Below are 23,239 nucleotides of genomic sequence, written 5' to 3'. Positions count from 1 at the left end.
AGTAAAATGCCACGGCGCCGTGACTCACATTTGCGAATAAACCTGCGGACCATAAATCAAGTCGCGCGTAACGTCGAAAGAATCATCTGCAGAAAGGTGGGTGCAACACGAGGACCTCCCAAGAAGATGGGTGAAATATAAGGACTTCGCAGGAGGTCACCCATCCGAGTACTTTTCTCGCCCAAACACCCTTAACTGCGGAGTTGTGATAGAATCCGTTGCATTAGTGCTGGTATGATCCCTCATGTTTCATTCTGCACTGCAAATACATACACTCTTTCTCCTTCCATCCCCCCTCCCGTCATTTGTTTCCTTGTGCGTGCACTCTGCATCTCTCTTTCTAGTTCTAATATCAAGTAATATGCCCCGGCACCGTAACTCACCTTTGCAAATGAACCAACAGTTTATAATTCCATTCGCGCATAACGTCTAACAACACATCCGTTGGAAAAAATAGGTGCAGCACGAGGGCTTCCCAAGTGGTCACCCATCCGAGTACTACTCTAGCCCAAGCACACTTAACTGCGGAGTTCTGATGGGATCCGGAGCTTTAGTGCTGGTATGATCGCACCTGTTTAATTTCGCGCTGCAAATACATACACTCCTTCTCCTTTCTTCCCCCTCCCGTCATTTGTTTCCTTGTGCGTTCACGCTTCACCTCTCATTCTCGTTCTAATATCGATTATAAGCTGCTGGTTCATTTGCAAAGGTGAGTCACGATGCCAGGGCATTTTACTTGATATTAGAACGAGAAGGAGAGATGCAGAGTGCACGCAAAAGGAAACAAATGACGGGAGGGGGGATGGAGGGAGAAAAAGTGTATGTATTTGCAGCGCAGAATGAAACATGAGCAATCATACCAGCACTAATGCAACGGATTCTATCAGAACTCCGCAAGTTAAGGGTGCTTGGGCGAGAGTAGCTCTAGGATGGGTGACCTCCTGCGAAGTCCTTATATTTCACCCATTTTCTTAGGAAGTCCTCGTGTTGCACCCATTTTTTTGCAGATGATTCTTTCGACGTTACGCGCGACTTGAATTATGGTCCTCAGGTTTATTAGCAAATGTTAGTCACGGCACCGTAGCATTTTACTTGATATTAGAACGAGTACGGGAGGTGCAGTGCGCACGCACAAGGAAACAAATGACGGGAGGGGGAAGAAAGGAGAAGGAGTTTATGTATTTGCTGCGCGGAATTAAACGGGTGCGATCATACCAGCACTAATGCACCGGATCCCATCATAACTCTGCAGTTAAGTGTGCTTGGGCGAGAGTAGTACTCGGATGGGTGACCTCCTGGGAAGTCCTCGTGTCGCACCAATTTTTTTTCAGACGGGTCGTTCAACGTTACGCGCGACTAGAACTTGGGTCTGCTGGTTTATACGCAAATGTGAGTCAATAAGCAGGGGCATTTTTAATGGATATTAGAACGAGAAGGAGAGATACAGTGTGAACACGCGATTGGAACTAGAGTCCGTTGGTTTATACGCAAATGTGAGTCAAGAAGCAGGGGCATTTTAATCGATATTAGAACGAGAAGGAGAGGTGCAGTGTGAACGCACAAGGAAACAATTGATGGGAGGGGGAGGGAAGGAGAAGGAGTGTATGTATTTTCAGCACCAAATGAAACAGGTGCGATCATACTAGCACTAATGCAACGGATTCTATCAGAACTCCGTAGGTAAGGGTGCTTGGGCGACAGTAGTACTAGCATGGGTTACCTCATGCGAAGTCCTTATATTTAACCCATTTTCTTGTGAAGTCCTCGTGTTGCACCCATTTTTATCAGATGATTCTTTCAACGTTATGCGCGACTTGTATTATGGTCCTCAGGTTTGTTCGCAAATGTGAGTCACGGTGCTGTAGCATTTTACTTGATATTAGAACGAGAACGGGAGGTGCAGTGCGCACGCACAAGGAAACAAATGATGGGAGGGGGAAGAAAGGGGAATGAGTTTATGTATTTGCAGCGCAAAATTAAACAGGTGCGATCATACCAGCACTAATGCACCGGATCCCATCAGAACTCCGCTGTTAAGTGTGCTTGGGCGAGATTAGTACTCGGATGGGTGACCTCCTGGGAAGTCCTCGTGTCGCAACAATTTTTTTTCAGACGGGTTGTTTGACGTTACGCACGTCTGGAACTAGGGTCCGCTGGTTTATACGCAAATGTGAGTCAAGAAGCAGGGGCATTTTAATCGATATTAGAATGAGAATGAGAGGTGAAGTGTGAACGCATAAGGAAACAAATGACGGGAGCGGGAAGAAAGGAGGAGTGTATGTATTTACAGCGCGAAATGAAACAGGTGCGATCATACTAGCACTAATGCAACGGATTCTATCAGAACTCCGTAGGTAAGGGTGCTTGGGCGACAGTAGTACTAGCATGGGTTACCTCATGCGAAGTCCTTATATTTAACCCATTTTCTTGTGAAGTCCTCGTGTTGCACCCATTTTTATCAGATGATTCTTTCAACGTTATGCGCGACTTGTATTATGGTCCTCAGGTTTGTTCGCAAATGTGAGTCACGGTGCTGTAGCATTTTACTTGATATTAGAACGAGAACGGGAGGTGCAGTGCGCACGCACAAGGAAACAAATGATGGGAGGGGGAAGAAAGGGGAATGAGTTTATGTATTTGCAGCGCAAAATTAAACAGGTGCGATCATACCAGCACTAATGCACCGGATTCCATCAGAACTCCGCTGTTAAGTGTGCTTGGGCGAGATTAGTACTCGGATGGGTGACCTCCTGGGAAGTCCTCGTGTCGCACCAATTTTTTTTCAGACGGGTTGTTTGACGTTACGCACGTCTGGAACTAGGGTCCGCTGGTTTATACGCAAATGTGAGTCAAGAAGCAGGGGCATTTTAATCGATATTAGAATGAGAATGAGAGGTGAAGTGTGAACGCATAAGGAAACAAATGACGGGAGCGGGAAGAAAGGAGTAGTGTATGTATTTACAGCGCGAAATTAAACAGGTGCGATCATACCAGCACTACAGCCCCGGATCCCATTAGAACTCCGCAGTTAAGTGTGCTTGGGTGAGAGTAGTACTCGAATCGGTGACCACCTGGGAAGCCCTCGTGTTGCACCTATTTTTTTTCAGATGGGTTGTTCGACGTTACGCGCGAATGGAATTCTAAACCGCTGGTTCATTTGCAAAGGTGAGTCACGGCGCCGTGGCATTTTACTTGATATTTGAACGAGAACGAGAGGTGCAGTGCGCACGCATAAGGAAACAAATGACGGGACGGGGGATGGAAGGAGAAAAAGTGTTTGTATTTGCAGTTGAGAATGAAGCATGAGGGATCATACCAGCACTAATGCAACGGATTCTATCAGAATTCCGCAGTTAAGGGTGCTTGGGCGAGAAAAGAACTCGGATCGGTGACCTCCTGCGAAGTCCTTATATTTCACCCATTTTCTTGGGAGGTCCTCGTGTTGCACCCATCTTTTTGCAGATGATTCTTTCGACGTTACGCGCGACTTGATTTATGGTCCGCAGGTTTATTCACAAATGTGAGTCACGGCGCCGTGGCATTTTACTTGATAGTAGAACGAGTACGGGAGGTGCAGTGCGCACGCACAAGGAAACAAATGACGGGATGTGGAAGAAAAGAGAAGGAGTGTATGTATTTGAAGCGCAAAATTGAAGAAGTGGCATCATACTAGCGCTAATGCACTGGATCCCATCAGAACCCTGCAGTTAAGTGTGCTTGGGCGAGAGTAGTACTCGGATGGGTGACCTCTTGGGAAGTCCTCGTATCGCAACAATTTCTTTTCAGATGGATCGTTCGACGTTACGCGCGACTGGAACTATGGTCCGCTGGTTTATATGCAAATGTTAGTCAAGAATCAGGGGCATTTTAATCGATGTTAGAACGAGAAGGAGAGGTGCAGTGTGAACACACAAGCAAACAAATGATGGGAGGGGGGGAGGGAATAAGGAGTGTATGTATTTTCAGCACGAAATTAAACAGGTGCGGTCACACCAGCACAAATGCACCGGATCCCATCAGAACTCCGCAGTTAAGTGTGCTTTGGCGAAAGTAGTACAATGATGGGTTACCTCCTGGGAAGTTCTCGTTTTGCACCCATTTTCTTTTTTTCAAACGTGCCATTCGACGTTACGCGCGACTTTAATTATGGTCCGCAGATTTATTCGCAAATGTAAGTCACGGCGCCGTGGCATTTTACTTGATATTTGAACGAGAACGAGAGGTGCAGTGCGCACGCACAAGGGAACAAATGACGAGAGGGGGAAGAAAGGAGAAGGAATTTATGTATTTGCAGTGCGAAATTAAACAGGTGCGATCATACCAGCACTAATGCACCGGATCCCATTAGAACTCCGCAGTTAAGTGTGCTTGGGCGAGAGTAGTACTCAAATGGGTGACCTCCTGGGAAGTCCTCGTGACGCACTATTTTTTTTTTCAGATGGGTCGTTCGACGTTACGCGCGACTGGAACTAGGCTCCACTGGTTTATACGCAAATGTGAGTCAAGAAGCAGGGGCATTTTAATCGATATTAGAACGAGAAGGAGAGATGCAGAGTTCACGCACAAGGAAACAAATGACGGGAGGGGGGATGGAGGGAGAAAAAGTGTATGCATTTGCAGCGCAGAATGAAACATGAGCAATCATACCAGCACCAATGCAACGGATTCTATCAGAACTCCGCAAGTTAAGGGTGTTTGGGCGAGAGTAGCACTAGGATGGGTTACCTCCTGCGAAGTCCTTATATTTCACCCATTTTCTTAGGAAGTCCTCGTGTTGCACACATTTTTTTGCAGATGATTCTTTCGACGATACGCGCGACTTGAATTATGGTCCTCAGGTTTATTCGTAAATGTGAGTCACGGCACCGTAGCATTTTACTTTATATTAGAACGAGCACGGGAGGTGCAGTGCGCACGCACAAGGAAACAATTGACGGGAGGGGGAAGAAAGGAGAAGGATTTTATGTATTTGCAGCGCAGAATTAAACGGATGCAATCATACCACCACTTACGCACCGGATCCCATCATAACTCCGCAGTTAAGTGTGCTTAGGCGAGAGTAGTACTCGAATGGGTGACCTCCTGGGAAGTCCTCGTGTCGCACCAATTTTTTTTTAGACGGGTCGTTCGACGTTATGCGCGACTGGAACTGGTGTCCGCTGGTTTATACGTAAATGTGAGTCAAGAAGCAGGGGCATTTTAATCGATATTAGAACGAGAAGGCGAGGTGCAGTGTGAACGCACAAGGAAACAATTGATGGGAGGGGGAGGGAAGGAGAAGGAGTGTATGTATTTTCGGCACGAAATGAAACAGGTGCGATCATACCAGCACTAATGGAACGGATTCTATCAGAACTCCGTAGCTAAGGGTGCTTGGGCGAGAGTAGTACTAGCATGGGTTACCTCCTGCGAAGTCCTTATATTTCACCCATTTTCTTGCGAAGTCCTCGTGTTGCACCCATTTTCTTTTTTTCAGATGTGCCGTTCGACGTTACGCGCGACTTTAATAATGGTCCGCAGATTTATTCGCAAATGTGAGTCACGGCGCCATAGCATTTTACTTGATATTTGAACGAGAACGAGAGGTGCAGTGCGCACGCACAAGGAAACAAATGACGGGAGGGGGAAGAAAGGGGAATGAGTTTATGTATTTGCAGCGCAAAATTAAACAGTTGCGATCATACCAGCACTAATGCACCTGATCCCATCAGAACTCCGCAGTTAAGTGTGCTTGGGCGAGATTAGTACTCGGATGGGTGACCTCCTGTGAAGTCCTCGTGTCGCACTAATTTTTTTTTCAGACGGGTCGTTCGACGTTACGCGCGTCTGGAACTAGGGTCCGCTGGTTTATACGCAAATGTGAGTCATGAAGTAGGGGCATTTTAATCGATATTAGAACGAGAATGAGAGGTGAAGTGTGAATGCACAAGGAAACAAATGACGGGAGGGGGAAGAAAGGAGAAGGAGTGTATGTATTTGTAGCGCGAAATTAAACAGGTGCGATCATACCAGCACTAAAGCTCCGAATCCCATCAGAATTCTGCAGTTAAGTTTGCTTGGGCGAGAGTAGTACTCGGATGGGTGACCACTTGGGAAGCCCTCGTGTTGCAACTATTTTTTTTCGGATGGGTTGTTCGACGTTACGCGCGATAGAATTATAAACCGCTGGTTCATTTGCAAAGGTGAGTCACGGTGCCGGGGCATATTACTTGATATTAGACAAGAAAGATAGATACAGAGTGCACGCACAAGGAAACAAATGATGGGAGGGAGGATGGAAGGAGAAAGAGTGAATGTATTTGCAGTGCAGAATGAAACATGAGGGATCATACCAGCACTAATGCAACGGATTCTATCAGAACTCGGCAGTTAAGGGTGCTTGGGAGAGAAAAGTACTCGGATGGGTGACCTCCTGCGAAGTCCTTATATTTCACCCATTTTCTTGGGAGGTCCTCGTGTTGCACCCATCTTTTTGCAGATGATTCTTTCGACGTTACGCGCGACTTGATTTATGGTCCGCAGATTTATTCGCAAATGTGAGTCACGGCGCCGTGGCATTTTACTTGATATTAGAACGAGTACGGGAGGTGCAGTGCGCACGCACAAGGAAACAAATGACGGGAGGAGGAAGAAAAGATTAGGAGTGTATGTATTTGGAGCGCAAAATTAAACAAGTGGCATCATACCAGCACTAATGCACTGGATCCCATCATAACTCTGCAGTCAAGTGTTCTTGGGCGAGAGTAGAACTCGGATGGGTGACCTCTTGGGAAGTCCTCGTATCGCAATAATTTTTTTTCAGATGAGTCGTTCGACGTTACGCGCGACTGGAACTATGGTCCGCTGGTTTATACGCAAATGTGAGTCAAGAAGCAGGGGCATTTTAATCGAAATTAGAACGAGAATGAGAGGTGATGTGTGAACGCACAAGGAAACAAATGACGGGAGGGGAAAGAAAGGAGAAGGAGTGTATGTATTTGTAGCGCGAAATTAAAAAGGTGCGATCATAACAGCACTAAAGCTCTGGATCCCATCAGAACTCCGCAGTTAAGTGTGCTTGGGTGAGAGTAGTACTCGGATGGGTGACCACCTGGGAAGCCCACGTGTTGCACCTATTTTTTTTCGGATGGGTTGTTCGACGTTACGCGCGAATGGAATTATAAACCGCTGGTTCATTTGCAAAGGTGAGTCACGGTGCCGGGGCATATTACTTGATATTAGAACGAGAAAGAGAGATGCAGGGTGCACGCACAAGGAAACAAATGACGGGAGGGGGGATGGAAGGAGAAAGAGTGTTTATTTGCAGTGAAGAATGAAACATGAGGGATCATACCAGCACTAATGCAACGGATTCTATCAGAACTCCGCAGTTAAGGGTGCTTGGGCGAGAAAAGTACTCGGATGGGTGACCTCCTGCATAGTCCTTATATTTCACCCATTTTCTTGGGAGGTCCTCGTGTTGCACCCATCTTTTTGCAGATGATTCTTTCGACGTTACGCGTGACTTGATTTATGGTCCGCAGGTTTATTCGCAAATGTGAGTCACGGCGCCGTGGCATTTTACTTGATATTAGAACGAGTACGGGAGGTGCAGTGCGCACGCACAAGGAAACAAATGACGGGAGGAGGAAGAAAAGATTAGGAGTGTATGTATTTGGGGCGCAAAATTAAATAAGTGGCATCATACCAGCACTAATGCACTGGATCCCATCAGAACTCTGAAGTTAAGTGTTCTTGGGCGAGAGTAGAACTCGGATGGGTGACCTCTTGGGAAGTCCTCGTATCGCAACAATTTTTTTTCAGATGAGTCGTTCGACGTTACGCGCGACTGGAACTATGGTCCGCTGGTTTATACGTAAATGTGAGTCAAGAATCAGGGGCATTTTAATCGATATTAGAACGAGAAGGAGAGGTGCACTGTGAACGGAAAAGGAAACAAATGATGGGAGGGCGGGAGGGAAGAAGGAGTGTATGTATTTTAAGCACGAAATTAAACAGGTGCGGTCACACCAGCACAAATGCACCGGATCCCATCAGAACTCCGCAGTTAAGTGTGCTTTGGCGAAAGTAGTACAATGATGGGTTACCTCTTGGGAAGTTCTCGTGTTGCACCTATTTTTTTTTCAGATGTGCCGTTCGACGTTACGCGCGACTTTAATTATGGTCCGCAGATTTATTCGCAAATGTGAGTCACGGCACCGTGGTATTTTACTTGATATTTGAACGAGAACGAGAGGTGCAGTGCGCACGCACAAGGAAACAAATGACAGGAGGGGAAAGAAAGGAGAAGGAGTGTATGTATTTGCAGCGCAAAATGAAATAGGTGCGATCATATCAGCACTAATGCAACGGATTCTATCAGAACTCCGTAGGTAAAAGTGCTTGGGCGAGAGTAGTACTAGCAAGGGTTACCTCCTGCGAAGTCCTTATATTTCACCCATTTTCTTGTGAAGTCCTCGTGTTGCACCCATTTTTTTGCAGATGATTCTTTCGACGTTACGTGCGACTTGTATTATGGTCCTCAAGTTTATTCGCAAATGTGAGTCACGGGGCTGTAGCATTTTACTTGATATTAGAACGAGAACGAGAGGTGGAGTGCGCACGCACAAGGAAACAAATGAGGGGAGGGGGAAGAAAGGGGAATGATTTTATGTATTTGCAGCACAAAATTAAACAGGTGCGATCATACCTGCACTAATGCACCGGATCCCATCAGAACTCCGCTGTTAAGTCTGCTTGGGCGAGATTAGTACTCGGATGGGTGACCTCCTGGGAAGTCCTCGTGTCGCACCAATTTTTTTTCAGATGGGTCGTTCGACGTTACGCTCGTCTGGAACTAGGGTCCGCTGGTTTATACGCAAATGTGAGTCAAGAAGCAGGGGCATTTTAATCGATATTAGAACGAGAATGAAAGGTGAAGTGTGAACGCACAAGGAAACAAATGACGGGAGGGGGAAGAAAGGAGAAGGATTGTATGTATTTGCAGCGCGAAATTAAACAGGTGCGATCATACCCGCACTAAAGCTCCGGATCCCATCAGAACTCCGCAGTTAAGTGTGCTTGGGTGAGGGTAGTACTCGGATGCGTGACCACTTGGGAAGCCCTCGTGTTGCACCTTTCTTTTCTCGGATGTGTTGTTCGACGTTACGTGCGAATGGAATTATAAACCGCTGGTTCATTTACAAAGGTGAGTCACGGTGCTGGGGCATATTACTTGATATTAGAACGAGAAAGAGAGATGCAGAGTGCACGCACAAGGAAACAAATGACAGGAGGGGGGATGGGAGGAGAAAGAGTGTATGTATTTGCAGTGCAGAATGAAACATGAGGGATCATACCAGCACTAATGCAACGGATTCTATCAGAACTCCGCAGTTAAGGGTGCTTGGGCGAGAAAAGTACTCGGATGGGTGACCTCCTGCGAAGTCCTTATATTTCACCCATTTTCTTGGTAGGTCCTCGTGTTGCACCCATCTTTTTGCAGATGATTCTTTCGACGTTACGCGTGACTTGATTTATGGTCCGCAGGTTTAGTCGCAAATGTGAGTCACGGCGCTGTGGCATTTTACTTGATATTAGAACGAGTACGGGAGGTGCAGTGCGCACGCACAAGGAAACAAATGACGGGAGGATGAAGAAAAGGGAAGGAGTGTATGTATTTAAAGCGCAAAATTAAACAAGTTGCATCATACCAGCACTAATGCACTGGATCCCATCAGAACTCTGCAGTTAAGCGTGCTTGGGCGAGAGTACTACTCGGATGGGTGACCTCTTGGGAAGTCCTCGTATCGCAACAATTTTTTTTCACATGGGTCGTTCGACGTTACGCGCGACCGGAACTATGGTCCACTGGTTTATACGCAAATGTGAGTCAAGAATCAGGGGCATTTTAATCGATATTAGAACGAGAAGGAGAGGTGCAGTGTGAACGCACAAGGAAACAAATGATGGGAGGGGGCGAGGGAAGAAGGAGTGTATGTATTTTCAGCACGAAATTAAACAGGTGCGGTCACACCAGCACGAATGCACCGGATCCCATCAGAACTCCGCAGTTAAGTGTGCTTTGGCGAAAGTAGTACAATGATGGGTTACCTCCTGGGAAGTTCTCGTGTTGCACCCATTTTCTTTTTTTCAGATGTGCCGTTCGACGTTACGCGCGACTTTAATTATGGTCCGCAGATTTATTCGCAAATGTGAGTGACGGCGCCGTGGCATTTTACTTGATATTTGAACGAGAACGAGAGGTGCAGTGCGCACGCACAAGGAAACAAATGACGGGAGGGGGAAGAATGGAGAAGGAGTTTATGTATTTGTAGCGCGAAATTAAACAGGTGCGATCATACCAGCACTAATGCACCGGATCCCATCAGAACTCCGCAGTTAAGTGTGCTTGGGTGAGTGTAGTACTCGCATGGGTGACCTCCTGGGAAGTCCTCGTGTCGTACCAATTTTTTTTCAGACGGGTCGTTCGACTTTACGTGCGACTGGAACAAGGCTCCGCTGGTTTATACGCAAATGTGAGTCAAGAAGCAGGGGCATTTTAATCGATATTAGAACGAGAAGGAGAGGTGCAGTGTGAACTCACAAGGAAACAATTGATGGGAGAGGGAGGGATGGAGAAGGAGTGTATGTATTTTCAGCACGAAATGAATCAGGTGCGATTATACCAGCACTAATGCAACGGATTCTATCAGAACTCTGCAGGTAAGGGTGCTTGGGCGAGAGTAGTACTAGAATGGGTTACCTCCTGCGAAGTCCTTATATTTCACCCATTTTCTTGTGAAGTCCTCGTGTTGCACCCATTTTTTTGCAGGTGATTCTTTCGACGTTACGCGCCACTTGAATTATGGTCCTAAGGTTTATTCGCAAATGTGAGTCACGACGCTGTAGCATTTTACGTGATATTAGAACGAGAACGGGAGGTGCAGTGTGCACGCACAAGGAAACGAATGACGGGAGGGGGAAGAAAGGGGAATGAGTTTATGTATTTGCAGCGCGAAATTAAACAGGTGCGATTATACCAGCACTAATGCATTGGATCCCATCAGAACTCCGCAGTGAAGTGTGCTTGGGCGAGATTAGTACTCGGATGGGTGACCTCCTGGGAAGTCCTTGTGTCGCACCAATTTTTTTTCAGACGGGTCGTTCGATGTTACACGCGTCTGGAACTAGGATCCGCTGGTTTATACGCAAATGTGAGTCAAGAAGCAGGGGCATTTTAATCAATATTAGAACGAGAATGAGAGGTGAAGTGTGAACGGATAAGGAAACAAATGACAGGAGGGGGAAGAAAGGAGAAGGAGTTTATGTATTTGCAGCGCGAAATTAAACAGGTGCGATCATACCAGCACTAAAGCCTCGGATCCCATCAGAACTCCGCAGTTAGGTGTGCTTGGGCGAGAGTAGTGCTCGGATGGGTGACCACTTGGGAAGCCCTCGTGTTGCACCTATTTTTTTTCGGATGGGTTGTTCGACGTTACGCACGAATGGAATTATAAACCGCTGGTTCATTTACAAAGGTGAGTCACGGTGCCGGGGCATATTACTTGATATTAGAACGAGAAAGAGAGATGCAGAGTGCACGCACAAGGAATCAAATGACGGGAGGGGGAAGAAAGGGGAATAAGTTTATGTATTTGCTACGCGAAATTAATCAGGTGCGATCATACCAGCACTAATGCACCGGATCCCATCAGAATTCCGCAGTTAAGTGTGCTTGGGCGAGAGTAGTACTCGGATTGGAGACCTCCTGGGAAGTCCTCGTGTCGCACTAATTTTTTTTTCAGACGGGTCGTTCGACGTTACGCGCGACTGGAACTAGGGTCCACTGGTTTATACGCAAATGTGAGTCAAGAAGCAGGGGCATTTTAATCGATATTAGAACGAGAATGAGAGGTGAAGTGTGAACGCACAAGGAAATAAATGACGGGAGGGGGAAGAAAGGAGAAGGAGTGTATGTATTTACTGTGCGAAATTAAACACGTGTGATCATACCAGCACTAATGCAACCGATCCCATCATAACTCTGCAGTTAAGTGTGCTTGGGCGAGAGTAGTACTCGGATGGGTGACCACTTGGGAAGTCCTCGTGTTGCACCCATTTTTTTGCAGATGATTCTTTCGACGTTACGCGCAACTTGAATTTTGGCCCTCAGGTTTATTCGCAAATGTGAGTCACGGCGTCGTAACATTTTACTTGATATTAAAACGAGCACGGGAGGTGCAAGGAAACAAATGACGGGAGGGGGAAGAAAGGAGAAGGAGTTTATGTATTTGCAGCACGAAATTAAACAGGTGCGATCATACCAGCACTAAAGCTCCGGATCCCATCAGAACTCCGCAGTCAAGTGTACTTGGGCGAGAGTAGTACTCGGATGGGTGACCTCCTAGGAAGTCCTCGTATCGCACTAATTTTTTTTCAGATGGGTCGTTCGACGTTACGCGCGACTGGAACTAGGGTCCACTAGTTTATACGCAAATGTGAGTCAAGAAGCAGGGGCATTTTAATCGATATAAGAACGAGAAAGAGAGATGCAGAGTGCACGCACAAGGAAACAAATGACGGGAGGGGGGATGGAGGGAGAAAAAGTGTATGTATTTGCAGCACAGAATGAAACATGAGCAATCATACCAGCACCAATGCAACGAATTCTATCAGAACTCCGCAAGTTAAGAGTGCTTGGGCGAGAGTAGGACAAAGATGGGTGACCTCCTGCTAAGTCCTTATATTTCACCCATTTTCTTAGGAAGTCCTCGTGTTGCACCTATTTTTTTGTAGATGATTCTTTCGACGATACGTGCGACTTGAATTATGGTCCTCAGGTTTATTCGCAAATGTGAGTTACGGCACCGTAGCATTTTACTTGATATTAGAACGAGCACGGGAGATGCAGTGCGCACGCACAAGGAAACAAATGACGGGAGGGGGAAGAAAGGGGAATGAGTTTATGTATTTGCAGCGCGAAATTAAACAGGTGCGATCATACCAGCACTAATGCACCGGATCCCATCAGAACTCCGCAGTTAAGCGTGCATGGGCGAGAGTAGTACTTGGATGGGTGACCTCCTGGGAATTCCTCGTGTCGCACCAATTTTTTTTCAGACGGGTCGTTCGACGTTACGCGCGACTGGAACTAGGGTCCGCTGGTTTATACTCAAATGTGAGTCAAGAAGCAGGGGCATTTTAATCGATATTAGAACGAGAAGGATAGGTGCAGTTTGAACGCACAAGGAAACAATTGATGGGAGGGGGAGGGAAGGAGAAGGAGTGTATTTATTTTCAGCATGAAATGAAACAAGTGCGATCATACCAGCACTAATGCAACGGATTCTTTCTGAACTCCGTAGGTAAGGGTACTTGAGCGAGAGTAGTACTAGCATGGGTTATCTCCTGCGAAGTCCTTATATTTCACCAATTTTCTTGTGAAGTCCTCGTGTCGCACCAATTTTTTTTCAGACGGGTCGTTCGACGTTACGCCCATCTGGAACTAGGGTCCGCTGGTTTATACGCAAATGTGAGTCAAGAAGTAGGGGCATTTTAATCGATATTAGAACGAGAATGAGAGGTGAAGCGTGAACGCACAAGGAAACAAATGACGGGAGGGGGAAGAAAGGAGAAGGAGTGTATGTATTTGCAGCGCGAAACTAAACAGGTGCGATCATACCAGCACTAAAGCCCCGGATCCCATCAAAACTTCGCAGTTAAGTGTGCTTGGCGAGATTAGTACTCGGATGGTTGACCTCCTGGGAAGTCCTCGTGTGGCACCAATTTTTTTTCAGACGGGTCGTTCGACGTTACGCGCGTCTGGAACTAGGGTCCGCTGGTTTATACTCAAATGTGAGTCAAGAAGCAGGGGCATTTTAATCGATATTAGAACGAGAAGGATAGGTGCAGTTTGAATGCACAAGGAAACAATTGATGGGAGAGGGAGGGAAGGAGAAGGAGTGTATTTATTTTCAGCATGAAATGAAACAAGTGCGATCATACCAGCACTAATGCAACGGATTCTTTCAGAACTCCGTAGGTAAGGGTACTTGAGCGAGAGTAGTACTAGCATGGGTTATCTCCTGCGAAGTCCTTATATTTCACCAATTTTCTTGTGAAGTCCTCGTGTCGCACCAATTTTTTTTCAGACGGGTCGTTCGACGTTACGCCCATCTGGAACTAGGGTCCGCTGGTTTATACGCAAATATGAGTCAAGAAGCAGGGGCAATTTAATCGATTTTAGAACGAGAATGAGAGGTGAAGTGTGAACGCACAAGGAAACAAATGACGGGAGGGGGAAGAAAGGAGAAGGAGTGTATGTATTTGCAGCGCAAAACTAAACAGGTGCGATCATACCAGCACTAAAGCCCCGGATCCCATCAGAACTTCGCAGTTAAGTGTGCTTGGCGAGATTAGTACTCGGATGGTTGACCTCCTGGGAAGTCCTCGTGTCGCACCAATTTTTTTTCAGACGGGTCGTTCGACGTTACGCGCGTCTGGAACTAGGGTCCGCTGGTTTATACGCAAATGTGAGTCAAGAAGCAGGGGCATTTTAATCGATATTAGAACGAGAATGAGAGGTGAAGTGTGAACGCACAAGGAAACAAATGACGGGAGGAGGAAGAAAGGAGAAGGAGTGTATGTATTTGCCGCGCGAAACTAAATAGGTTCGATCATACCAGCACTAAAGCCCCGAATCCCATCAGAACTTCGCAGTTAAGTGTGCTTGGCGAGATTAGTACTCGGATGGTTGACCTCCTGGGAAGTCCTCGTGTCGCACCAAATTTTTTTCAGACGGGTCGTTCGATGTTACGCGCGATTGGAACTAGAGTCCGTTGGTTTATACGCAAATGTGAGTCAAGAAGCAGTAGCATTTTAATCGATATTAGAACGAGAAGGAGAGGTGCAGTGTGAACGCACAAGGAAACAATTGATGGGAGGGGGAGGGAAGGAGAAGGAGTGTATGTATTTTCAGCACGAAATGAAACAGGTGCGATCATACCAGCACTAATGCAACGGATTCTATCAGAAATCCGTAGGTAAGGGTGCTTGGGCGAGAGTAGTACTAGCATGGGTTACCTCCTGCGAAGTCCTTATATTTCACCCATTTTCTTGTGAAGTCCTCGTGTCGCACCAATTTTTTTTCAGACGGGTCGTTCGACGTTACGCGCATCTGGAACTAGGGTCCGCTGGTTTATACGCAAATGTGAGTCAAGAAGTAGGGGTATTTTAATCGATATTAGAACGAGAATGAGAGGTGAAGTGTGAACGCACAAGGAAACAAATGATGGGAGGGGGAAGAAAGGAGAAGGAGTGTATGTATTTGCAGAGCGAAATTAAACAGGTGCGATCATACCAGCACTAAAGCTCCGGATCCCATCAAAACTCCACAGTTAAGTGTGCTTGGGCGAGGGTAGTACTCGGATGGTTGACCACCTGGGAAGCCCTCGTGTTGTACCCATTTTCTTTTTTTTAGATGTGTTGTTCGATGTTACGCGCGACTTTAATTATTGTCTGCAGATTTATTCGCAAATGTGAGTCACGGCGCCGTGGCATTTTACTTGATATTTGAACGAGAACGAGAGGTGCAGTGCGCACGCACAAGGAAATGAATGACGGGAGGGGGAAGAAAGGAGAAAGAGTTTATGTATTTGCAGCGAGAAATTAAACAGTTGTGATCATACCAGCACTGATGCACCGGATTCCATCAGAACTCCGCAGTTAAGTGTGCTTTGGCGAGAGTAGTACTCGGATTGGTGACCTCCTGGGAAGTCCTCGTGTCGCACTAATTTTTTTTCCAGACGGGTCGTTCGACGTTACGCGCGACTGGAACTAGGGTCCACTGGTTTATATGCAAATATGAGTCAAAAAGCAGGGGCATTTTAATCGATATTAGAATGAGAAGGAGAGATGCAGAGTGCACGCACAAGGAAACAAATGACGGGAGGGGGGATGGAGGGTGAAAAAGTGTATGTATTTGCAGCGCAGAATGAAACATGAGCCATCATACCAGCACCAATGCAACAGATTCTATCAAAACTCCGCAAGTGAAGGGTGCTTGGGCGAGAGTAGCACTAGGATGGGTGACCTCCTGCGAAGTCCTTATATTTCACCCATTTTCTTAGGAAGTCCTCGTGTTGCACCCATTTTTTTGCAGATGGTTCTTTCGACGATACGCGCGACTTGAATTATAGTCCTCAGGTTTATTCATAAATGTGAGTCACGGCACCGTAGCATTTTACTTGATATTAGAACGAGCACGGGAGGTGCAGTGCGCACGCACAAGGAAACAAATGACGAGAGGGGGAAGAAAGGAGAAGGAGTTTATGTATTTGCAGCGCTGAATTATATGGGTGCGATCAGACCAGCACTAATGCACCGGATCCCATCAGAACTCCACAGGTAAGTGTGTTTGGGCGAGAGTAGTACTCGGATGGGTGACCTCCTGGGAAGTCCTCGTGTCGCACTAATTTTTTTTTCAGACGGGTCGTTCGACGTTACGCGCGACTAGAACTATGGTCCGTTGGTTTATACGCAAATGTGAGTCAAGAAGCAGGGGCATTTTAATCGATATTAGAACGAGAAGGAGAGATGCAGAGTGCACGCACAAGGAAACAAATGACGGGAGGGGGGATGGAGGGAGAAAAAGTGTATGTATTTGCAACGCAGAATGAAACATGAGCCATCATACCAGCACCAATGCAACGGATTCTATCAGAACTCCGCAAGTTAAGGGTGCTTGGGCGAGAGTAGCACTAGGATGGGTGACCTCCTGCGAAGTCCTTATATTTCACCCATTTTCTTAGGAAGTCCTCGTGTTGCACCCATTTTTTTGCAGATGATTCTTTCGACGATACGCGCGACTTGAATTATGGTCCTCAGGTTTATTCACAAATGTGAGTCACGGCATCGTAGCATTTTACTTGATATTAATACGAGCACGGGAGGTGCAGTGCGCACGCACAAGGAAACAAATGACGGGAGGGGGAAGAAAGGAGAAGGAGATTATGTATTTGCAGCGCTAAATTATATGGGTGTGATCATACCAGCACTAATGCACCGGATCCAATCAGAACTCCGTAGTTAAGTGTGCTTGGGCGAGAGTAATACTCGGATGGGTGACCTCCTGGGAAGTCCTCGTGTCGCACCAATTTTTTTTCAGACGGGTCGTTCGACGTTACGCGCGACTGGAACTAGGGTCGGTTTGTTTACACGGAAATGTGAGTCAAGAAGCTGGGGCATTTTAATCGATATTAGAACGAGAAGGAGTGATGCAGTGTGAACGCACAAGGAAACAATTGATGGGAGGGGGAGGGAAGGAGAAGGAGTGTATGTATTTTCAGCACGAAATGAAACAGGTGCGATCATACCAGCACTAATGCAACGGATTCTATCAGACCTCCGTAGGTAAGGGTGCTTGGGTGAGAGTAGTACTAGCATGGGTTACCTCCTGCGAAGTCCATATATTTCACCCATTTTCTTGTGAAGTCCTCGTGTTGCACCCATTTTTTTGCAGATGATTCTTTCGACGTTACGCGCGACTTGAATTATGGTCCTCAGGTTTATTCGCAAATGTGAGTCACGGCACTGAAGAATTTTACTTGATATTAGAAGGAGAACGGGAGGTGCAGTGCGCACGCACAAGGAAACAAATGACGAGAGGGGGAATAAAGGGGAAGGAGTGTATGTATTTGCAGCGCAAAACTAAACAGGTGCAATCATACCAGCATTAAAGCCCCGGATCCCATCCGAACTCCGCAGTTAAGTGTGCTTTGGCGAAAGTAGTACAATGATGGGTTACCTCCTAGGAAGTTCTCGTGTTGCACCCATTTTCTTTTTTTCAGATGTGCCGTTCGACGTTACGCGCGACTTTAGTTATGGTCCGCAGATTTATTCGCAAATGTGAGTCACGGCGCTGTGGCTTTTTACTTGATATTTGAACGAGAATGAGAGGTGCAGTGCGCACGCACAAGGAAACAAATGACGGGAGGGGGAAGAACGGAGAAGTAGTTTATGTATTTGCAGCGCAAACTTAAACGGGTGCGATCAAACTAGCACTAATGCACCGGATCCCATCAGAACTCCGCAGTTAAGTGTGCTTGGGCGAGAGTAGTACTTGGATGGGTGACCTCCTGGGAAGTCCTCGTGTTGCACTAATTTTTTTTTTCAGACGGGTTGTTCGACGTTACGCGCGACTAGAACTAGGGTCCACTAGTTTATACGCAAATGTGAGTCAAGAAGCAGGGGCATTTTAATCGATATTAGAATGAAAAGGAGAGATGCAGAGTTCACGCACAAGGAAACAAATGACGGGAGGGGGGATAGAGGGAGAAAAAGTTTATGTATTTGCAGCGCAGAATGAAACATGAGCAATCATACCAGCACCAATGCAACGGATTCTATCAGAACTCTGAAAGTTAAGGGTGCTTGGGCGAGAGTAGCACTAGGATGGGTGACCTCCTGCGAAGTCCTTATATTTCACCCATTTTCTTAGGAAGTCCTCGTGTTGCACCCATTTTTTTGCAGATAATTCTTTTGACGTTACGCGCGACTTGAATTATGGTCCTCAGGTTTATTCGCAAATGTGAGTCACGGCGCTGTAGCATTTTACTTAATATTAGAACGAGAACAGGAGTTGCAGTGCGCACGCACAATGAAACAAATGACGAGAGGGGGACGAAAGGGGAATGAGTTTATGTATTTTCAGCGGGAAATTAAACAGGTGCAATCATTCCAGCAGTAATGCACCGGATCCCATCAGAACTCCGTAGTTAAGTGTGCTTGGGCGAGAGTAGTACTCGGATGGGTGACCTATTGGGAAGTCCTCGTGTCGCACCAATTTTTTTTCAGACGGGTCGTTCGACATTACGCGCGACTGGAAATAGGGTCCGCTGGTTTATACGCAAATGTGAGTCAAAAAGCAGGGGCATTTTAATCGATATTAGAACGAGAATGAGAGGTGAAGTGTGAACGCACAAGGAACCAAATGACCGGAGGGGGAAGAAAGGAGAAGGAGTGTATGTATTTGCAGCACGAAATTAAACAGGTGCGATCAAACCAGCACTAAAGCCCCGGATCCCATCAGAATTCCGCAGTTAAGTGTGCTTGGGCGAAAGTAGTACTCGGATGGGTGACAACTTGGAAAGCCCTCGTGTTGCACCTATTTTTTTCGGATGGGTTGTTAAACGTTACGCGCGAATGGAATTATAAACTGTTGGTTCATTTGTAAAGGAGAGTCACGGTGCCGGGGCATATTACTTGATATTAGAACGAGAAAGAGAGATGCAGAGTGCACGCACAAGGAAACAAATGACGGGAGGGGGAAGAAAGGAGAAGGTGTTTATGTATTTGCAGCGCGAAATTAAACGGGTGCGATCATACCAGCACTAATGCAACGGATCCCATCATAACTCTGCAGTTAAGTGTGCTTGGGCGAGAGTAGTACTCGGATGGGTGACCTCCTGGGAAGTTCTCGTGTCGCACAAATTTTTTTCCAGACGAGTCGTTCGACGTTACGCGCAACTGGAACTATGGTCCACTTCTTTATACGCAAATGTGAGTCAAGAAGTAGGGGCATATTAATCGATATTAGAATGAGAAAAAGAGGTGCAGTGTGAACGCACAAGGAAACAAATGATGGGAGGGGGGAGGGAAGGAGAAGAAGTGTATGTATTTTCAGCACGAAATTAAACAGGTGCTATCACACTAGCACAAATGCACCGGATCCCATCAGAACTCCGCAGTTAAGTGTGCTTTGGCGAAAGTAGTACAAGGATGGGTTACCTCCTGGGAAGTTCTCGTGTTGCACCCATTTTTTTTTTATAGATGTGCCATTCGACGTTACGTGCGACTTTAATTATAGTCCGCAGATTTATTCGAAAATGTGAGTCACTGCACCGTGGCATTTTACTTGATATTTATACGAGAACGAGAGGTGCAGTGCACACGCACAAGGAAACAAATGACGGGAAGGGGAAGAAAGGAGAAGGAGTGTACGTATTTGCAGTGCGAAATTAAATAGGTGCCATCATACCACCACTAATGCACCGTATCCCATCGGAACTTAGCAGTTAAGTGTGCTTGGGCGGGAGTAGTGCTCGGATTGGTGACCTCCTGGGAAGTCCTTGTGTTGCACCCATTTTTTTCGGATGGATCGTTCGACGTTACGCGCGAATGCAATTATAAACCGCTGGTTCATTCGCAAAGGTGAGTCACGATGCCAGGGTATTTTACTTGATATTAGAACCAGAAGGAGAGATGCAGAGTGCACGCACAAGGAAACAAATGACGGGAGAGGGGATGGAGGGAGAAAGAGTGTATGTATTTGCAGCGCAGAATGAAACATGAGCGATCATACAAGCACCAATGCAACGGATTCTATCAGAACTCCGCAAGTTAAGGGTGCTTGGGTGAGAGTAGCACTAGGATGGATGACCTCATGCGAAGTCCTTATATTTCACCTATTTTCTTAGGAAGTCCTCGTGTTGCACCCATTTTTTTGCAGATGATTCTTTCGACGTTACGCGCGACTTGAATTATGGTCCTCAGGTTTATTCGCAAATGTGAGTCACGGCACCTTAGCATTTTACTTGATATTAGAACGAGCACGGGAGGTGCAGTGCGCACGCACATGGAAACAAATGATGGGAGCGGGAAGAAAGGAGAAGGAATTTATGTATTTGCAGCGCGGAATTAAACAGGTGAGATCATACCAGCACTAATGCACCGGATCCAATCAGAACTCCGTAGTTAAATATGCTTGGGCGAGAATAGTACTCGGATGGGTGACCTCTTGGAAGTCCTCGTGTCGCACCAATTTTTTTTCAGACGGGTCGTTCGACGTTACGCGCGACTGGAACTAGGGTCCACTGGTTTATACGCAAATGTGAGTCAAGAAGAAGGGGCATTTTAATCGATATTAGAACGAGAAGGAGAGATGCAGAGTGCACGCACAAGGAAACAAATGACGGGAGGGGGGGATGGAGGGATAAAAAGTGTATGTATTTGCAGCGCAGAATGAAACATGAGCATTCATACCAGCACCAATGCAACGGATTCTATAAGAACTCTGCAAGTTAAGGGTGCTTGGGCGAGAGTAGCACTAGGATGGGTGACCTCCTGCGAAGTCCTTATATTTCACCCATTTTCTTAGGAAGTTCTCGTGTTGCACCCATTTTTTTGCAGATGAATTTTTCGACGATACGCGCGACTTGAATTATGGTCCTCAGGTTTATTCGCAAATGTGAGTCACGGGACCGTAGTATTTTAATTGATATTAGAACGAGCACGGGAGGTGCAGTGCGCACGCACAAGGAAACAAATGACGGGAGGAGGAAGAAAGGAGAAGTAGTTTATGTACTTGCAGCGCGGAATTAAACGGGTGCGATCATACCAGCACTAATGCACTGGATCCCATCATAACTCTGTAGTTAAGTGTGCTTGGGCGAGAGTAGTACTCGGATTGGTGACCACGTGGGATGTCCTCGTGTCGCACCAATTTTTTTTCAGACGGATCGTTCGACTTTTCACGCGACTGGAACTATGGTCCGTTGGTTTATACGCAAATGTGAGTCAAGAATCAAGGGCATTTTAATCGATATTAGAACGAGAAGGAGAGGTGCAGTGTGAACGCACAAGGAAACAAATGATGGGAGGGGGGGAGTGAAGAAGGAGTGTATGTATTTTCAGCACAAAATTAAACAGGTGCGGTCACACCAGCACAAATGCACCGGATCCCATCAAAACTACGTAGTTAAGTGTGCTTTGGCGAAAGTAGTACAATGATGGGTTACCTCCTGGGAAGTTCTCGTGCTGCACCTATTTTCTTTTTTTCAGATGTGCCGTTCGACGTTACGCGCGACTTGAATTATGGTCTGCAGATTTATTCGCAAATGTGAGTCATGGTGCCGTGGAATTTTACTTGATATTTGAACGAGAACAAGAGGTGCAGTGCGCACGCACAAGGAAACAAATGACGTGAGGGGGAAGAAAGGAGAAGGAGTGTATGTATTTGCAGCGCGAAATGAAACAGGTACGATCGTACCAGCACTAATGCAACGAATTCTATCAGAACTACGTAGGTAAGGGTGCTTGGGCGAGAGTAGTACTAGCATGGGTTACCTCCTGGGAAGTCCTCGTGTCGCACAAATTTTTTTTCAGATGGGTCGTTCGACGTTACGCGCGATTGGAACTAGGGTCCGCTGGTTTATCCGCAAATCTGAGTCAAGAAGCAGGGGCATTTTAATCGGTATTAGAACGAGAAGGAGGGGTGCAGTGTGAACGCACAAGGAAACAATTGATGGGAGGGGAAGGGAAGGAGAGGGAGTGTATGTATTTTCAGCACGAAATGAAACAGGTGCGATCATACAAGCACTAATGCAACGGATTCTATCAGAACTCCGTAGGTAAGGGTGCTTGGGCGAAAGTAGCACTAGCATGGGTTACCTCCTGCGAAGTCCTTATATTTCACCCATTTTCTTGTGAAGTCCTCGTGTTGCACCCATTTTTTTGCAGATAATTCTTTCGACGTTACGCGCGACTTGAATTATGGTCCTCAGGTTTATTCGCAAATGTGATTCACGGCGCTGTAGCATTTTACTTTATATTAGAACGAGAACGGGAGGTGCAGTGCGCACGCACAAGGAAACAAATGACAGGAGGGGGAAGAAAGGGGAATGAGTTTATGTATTTGCAGCGCAAAATTAAACTGGTGCGATCATACCAGCACTAATGCACCGGATCCCATCAGAACTCCGCAGTGAAGTGTGCTTGGGCGAGATTAGTACTCGGATGGGTGACCTCCTGGGAAGTCCTCGTGTCGCACCAATTTTTTTTCAGACGGGTCGTTTGACGGTACGCGCGTCTGGAACTTGTGTCCGCTGGTTTATACGCAAATGTGAGTCAAGAAGTAGGGGCATTTTAATCGATATTAGAACGAGAATGAGAGGTGAAGTGTGAACGCACAAGGAAACAAATGACGGGAAGGGGAAGAAAGGAGAAGGAGTGTTTGTATTTGCAGCGCAAAATTAAAGAGGTGCGATCATACCAGCACTAAAGCTCCGGATCCCATCAGAACTTCGCAGTTAAGTGTGCCTGGGCAAGAGAAGTACTCGGATGGGTGACCACTTGGGAAGCCCTCGTGTTGCACATATTATTTTTCGGATGGGTTGTTCGACGTTACGCGCGAATTGAATTATAAACCGCTGGTTTATTTGCAAAGGTGAGTCACGGTGCCGGGGCATATTACTTGATATTA

The 23,239-nt window shown here is 46.5% G+C and overlaps 5 non-coding genes and 39 pseudogenes across 5 annotated transcripts; 43 read left to right on the top strand and 1 right to left on the bottom strand.

The window, feature by feature from the left end:
- Positions 1 to 454: 454 nt before the first annotated feature.
- Positions 455 to 573, bottom strand: LOC148261489 (5S ribosomal RNA; annotated as a pseudogene).
- Positions 574 to 1,201: 628 nt separating this feature from the next.
- On the top strand, positions 1,202 to 1,320 carry LOC148261488 (5S ribosomal RNA; annotated as a pseudogene).
- A 662-nt stretch (positions 1,321 to 1,982) lies between these two features.
- LOC148261487 (5S ribosomal RNA) lies at positions 1,983 to 2,101 on the top strand. Its single transcript, XR_015820620.1, has one exon. It is a non-coding gene; the product is annotated as a 5S ribosomal RNA (ribosomal RNA).
- Positions 2,102 to 2,656: 555 nt separating this feature from the next.
- Positions 2,657 to 2,775, top strand: LOC148261486 (5S ribosomal RNA). The gene has a single exon (XR_015820609.1). It is a non-coding gene; the product is annotated as a 5S ribosomal RNA (ribosomal RNA).
- Positions 2,776 to 2,977: 202 nt separating this feature from the next.
- Positions 2,978 to 3,096, top strand: LOC148261485 (5S ribosomal RNA; annotated as a pseudogene).
- Positions 3,097 to 3,657: 561 nt separating this feature from the next.
- Positions 3,658 to 3,775, top strand: LOC148261484 (5S ribosomal RNA; annotated as a pseudogene).
- Positions 3,776 to 3,979: 204 nt separating this feature from the next.
- On the top strand, positions 3,980 to 4,098 carry LOC148261483 (5S ribosomal RNA; annotated as a pseudogene).
- Positions 4,099 to 4,307: 209 nt separating this feature from the next.
- LOC148261482 (5S ribosomal RNA) lies at positions 4,308 to 4,426 on the top strand (annotated as a pseudogene).
- Positions 4,427 to 4,988: 562 nt separating this feature from the next.
- On the top strand, positions 4,989 to 5,107 carry LOC148261481 (5S ribosomal RNA; annotated as a pseudogene).
- A 563-nt stretch (positions 5,108 to 5,670) lies between these two features.
- On the top strand, positions 5,671 to 5,789 carry LOC148261480 (5S ribosomal RNA; annotated as a pseudogene).
- A 206-nt stretch (positions 5,790 to 5,995) lies between these two features.
- On the top strand, positions 5,996 to 6,114 carry LOC148261479 (5S ribosomal RNA; annotated as a pseudogene).
- An 882-nt stretch (positions 6,115 to 6,996) lies between these two features.
- Positions 6,997 to 7,115, top strand: LOC148261478 (5S ribosomal RNA; annotated as a pseudogene).
- Positions 7,116 to 7,674: 559 nt separating this feature from the next.
- Positions 7,675 to 7,792, top strand: LOC148261477 (5S ribosomal RNA; annotated as a pseudogene).
- A 204-nt stretch (positions 7,793 to 7,996) lies between these two features.
- LOC148261476 (5S ribosomal RNA) lies at positions 7,997 to 8,115 on the top strand (annotated as a pseudogene).
- Positions 8,116 to 8,675: 560 nt separating this feature from the next.
- LOC148261475 (5S ribosomal RNA) lies at positions 8,676 to 8,794 on the top strand (annotated as a pseudogene).
- A 205-nt stretch (positions 8,795 to 8,999) lies between these two features.
- LOC148261474 (5S ribosomal RNA) lies at positions 9,000 to 9,118 on the top strand (annotated as a pseudogene).
- A 561-nt stretch (positions 9,119 to 9,679) lies between these two features.
- LOC148261473 (5S ribosomal RNA) lies at positions 9,680 to 9,797 on the top strand (annotated as a pseudogene).
- A 204-nt stretch (positions 9,798 to 10,001) lies between these two features.
- Positions 10,002 to 10,120, top strand: LOC148261472 (5S ribosomal RNA; annotated as a pseudogene).
- Positions 10,121 to 10,329: 209 nt separating this feature from the next.
- On the top strand, positions 10,330 to 10,448 carry LOC148261471 (5S ribosomal RNA; annotated as a pseudogene).
- Positions 10,449 to 11,007: 559 nt separating this feature from the next.
- LOC148261470 (5S ribosomal RNA) lies at positions 11,008 to 11,126 on the top strand (annotated as a pseudogene).
- A 205-nt stretch (positions 11,127 to 11,331) lies between these two features.
- On the top strand, positions 11,332 to 11,450 carry LOC148261469 (5S ribosomal RNA; annotated as a pseudogene).
- Positions 11,451 to 11,655: 205 nt separating this feature from the next.
- LOC148261468 (5S ribosomal RNA) lies at positions 11,656 to 11,774 on the top strand (annotated as a pseudogene).
- Positions 11,775 to 11,980: 206 nt separating this feature from the next.
- LOC148261467 (5S ribosomal RNA) lies at positions 11,981 to 12,099 on the top strand (annotated as a pseudogene).
- Positions 12,100 to 12,291: 192 nt separating this feature from the next.
- On the top strand, positions 12,292 to 12,410 carry LOC148261466 (5S ribosomal RNA; annotated as a pseudogene).
- A 561-nt stretch (positions 12,411 to 12,971) lies between these two features.
- Positions 12,972 to 13,090, top strand: LOC148261465 (5S ribosomal RNA). Its single transcript, XR_015820986.1, has one exon. It is a non-coding gene; the product is annotated as a 5S ribosomal RNA (ribosomal RNA).
- Positions 13,091 to 13,649: 559 nt separating this feature from the next.
- On the top strand, positions 13,650 to 13,767 carry LOC148261464 (5S ribosomal RNA; annotated as a pseudogene).
- Positions 13,768 to 14,326: 559 nt separating this feature from the next.
- On the top strand, positions 14,327 to 14,444 carry LOC148261463 (5S ribosomal RNA; annotated as a pseudogene).
- Positions 14,445 to 14,649: 205 nt separating this feature from the next.
- On the top strand, positions 14,650 to 14,767 carry LOC148261462 (5S ribosomal RNA; annotated as a pseudogene).
- Positions 14,768 to 15,326: 559 nt separating this feature from the next.
- On the top strand, positions 15,327 to 15,445 carry LOC148261461 (5S ribosomal RNA; annotated as a pseudogene).
- Positions 15,446 to 15,654: 209 nt separating this feature from the next.
- LOC148261460 (5S ribosomal RNA) lies at positions 15,655 to 15,773 on the top strand (annotated as a pseudogene).
- A 562-nt stretch (positions 15,774 to 16,335) lies between these two features.
- LOC148261459 (5S ribosomal RNA) lies at positions 16,336 to 16,454 on the top strand (annotated as a pseudogene).
- A 562-nt stretch (positions 16,455 to 17,016) lies between these two features.
- LOC148261458 (5S ribosomal RNA) lies at positions 17,017 to 17,135 on the top strand (annotated as a pseudogene).
- Positions 17,136 to 17,340: 205 nt separating this feature from the next.
- On the top strand, positions 17,341 to 17,459 carry LOC148261457 (5S ribosomal RNA; annotated as a pseudogene).
- A 235-nt stretch (positions 17,460 to 17,694) lies between these two features.
- Positions 17,695 to 17,813, top strand: LOC148261456 (5S ribosomal RNA; annotated as a pseudogene).
- Positions 17,814 to 18,022: 209 nt separating this feature from the next.
- On the top strand, positions 18,023 to 18,141 carry LOC148261455 (5S ribosomal RNA). The gene has a single exon (XR_015820503.1). It is a non-coding gene; the product is annotated as a 5S ribosomal RNA (ribosomal RNA).
- A 563-nt stretch (positions 18,142 to 18,704) lies between these two features.
- On the top strand, positions 18,705 to 18,823 carry LOC148261454 (5S ribosomal RNA; annotated as a pseudogene).
- A 205-nt stretch (positions 18,824 to 19,028) lies between these two features.
- On the top strand, positions 19,029 to 19,147 carry LOC148261453 (5S ribosomal RNA; annotated as a pseudogene).
- A 204-nt stretch (positions 19,148 to 19,351) lies between these two features.
- LOC148261452 (5S ribosomal RNA) lies at positions 19,352 to 19,470 on the top strand (annotated as a pseudogene).
- A 206-nt stretch (positions 19,471 to 19,676) lies between these two features.
- LOC148261451 (5S ribosomal RNA) lies at positions 19,677 to 19,795 on the top strand (annotated as a pseudogene).
- Positions 19,796 to 20,682: 887 nt separating this feature from the next.
- On the top strand, positions 20,683 to 20,800 carry LOC148261450 (5S ribosomal RNA; annotated as a pseudogene).
- Positions 20,801 to 21,362: 562 nt separating this feature from the next.
- Positions 21,363 to 21,481, top strand: LOC148261449 (5S ribosomal RNA; annotated as a pseudogene).
- Positions 21,482 to 21,685: 204 nt separating this feature from the next.
- Positions 21,686 to 21,804, top strand: LOC148261448 (5S ribosomal RNA; annotated as a pseudogene).
- An 887-nt stretch (positions 21,805 to 22,691) lies between these two features.
- Positions 22,692 to 22,810, top strand: LOC148261447 (5S ribosomal RNA). The gene has a single exon (XR_015819744.1). It is a non-coding gene; the product is annotated as a 5S ribosomal RNA (ribosomal RNA).
- Positions 22,811 to 23,015: 205 nt separating this feature from the next.
- On the top strand, positions 23,016 to 23,134 carry LOC148261446 (5S ribosomal RNA; annotated as a pseudogene).
- Positions 23,135 to 23,239: the final 105 nt, after the last annotated feature.

Source organism: Carica papaya, chromosome 5 (genome assembly GCF_054855325.1).
Source record: "Carica papaya isolate Zhongbai chromosome 5, ASM5485532v1, whole genome shotgun sequence".
In the NCBI taxonomy this organism is placed as follows: domain Eukaryota; kingdom Viridiplantae; phylum Streptophyta; class Magnoliopsida; order Brassicales; family Caricaceae; genus Carica; species Carica papaya.
Note: the sequence above shows the minus strand (reverse complement) of the source record. Positions and strands in the feature narration are given on the sequence as shown.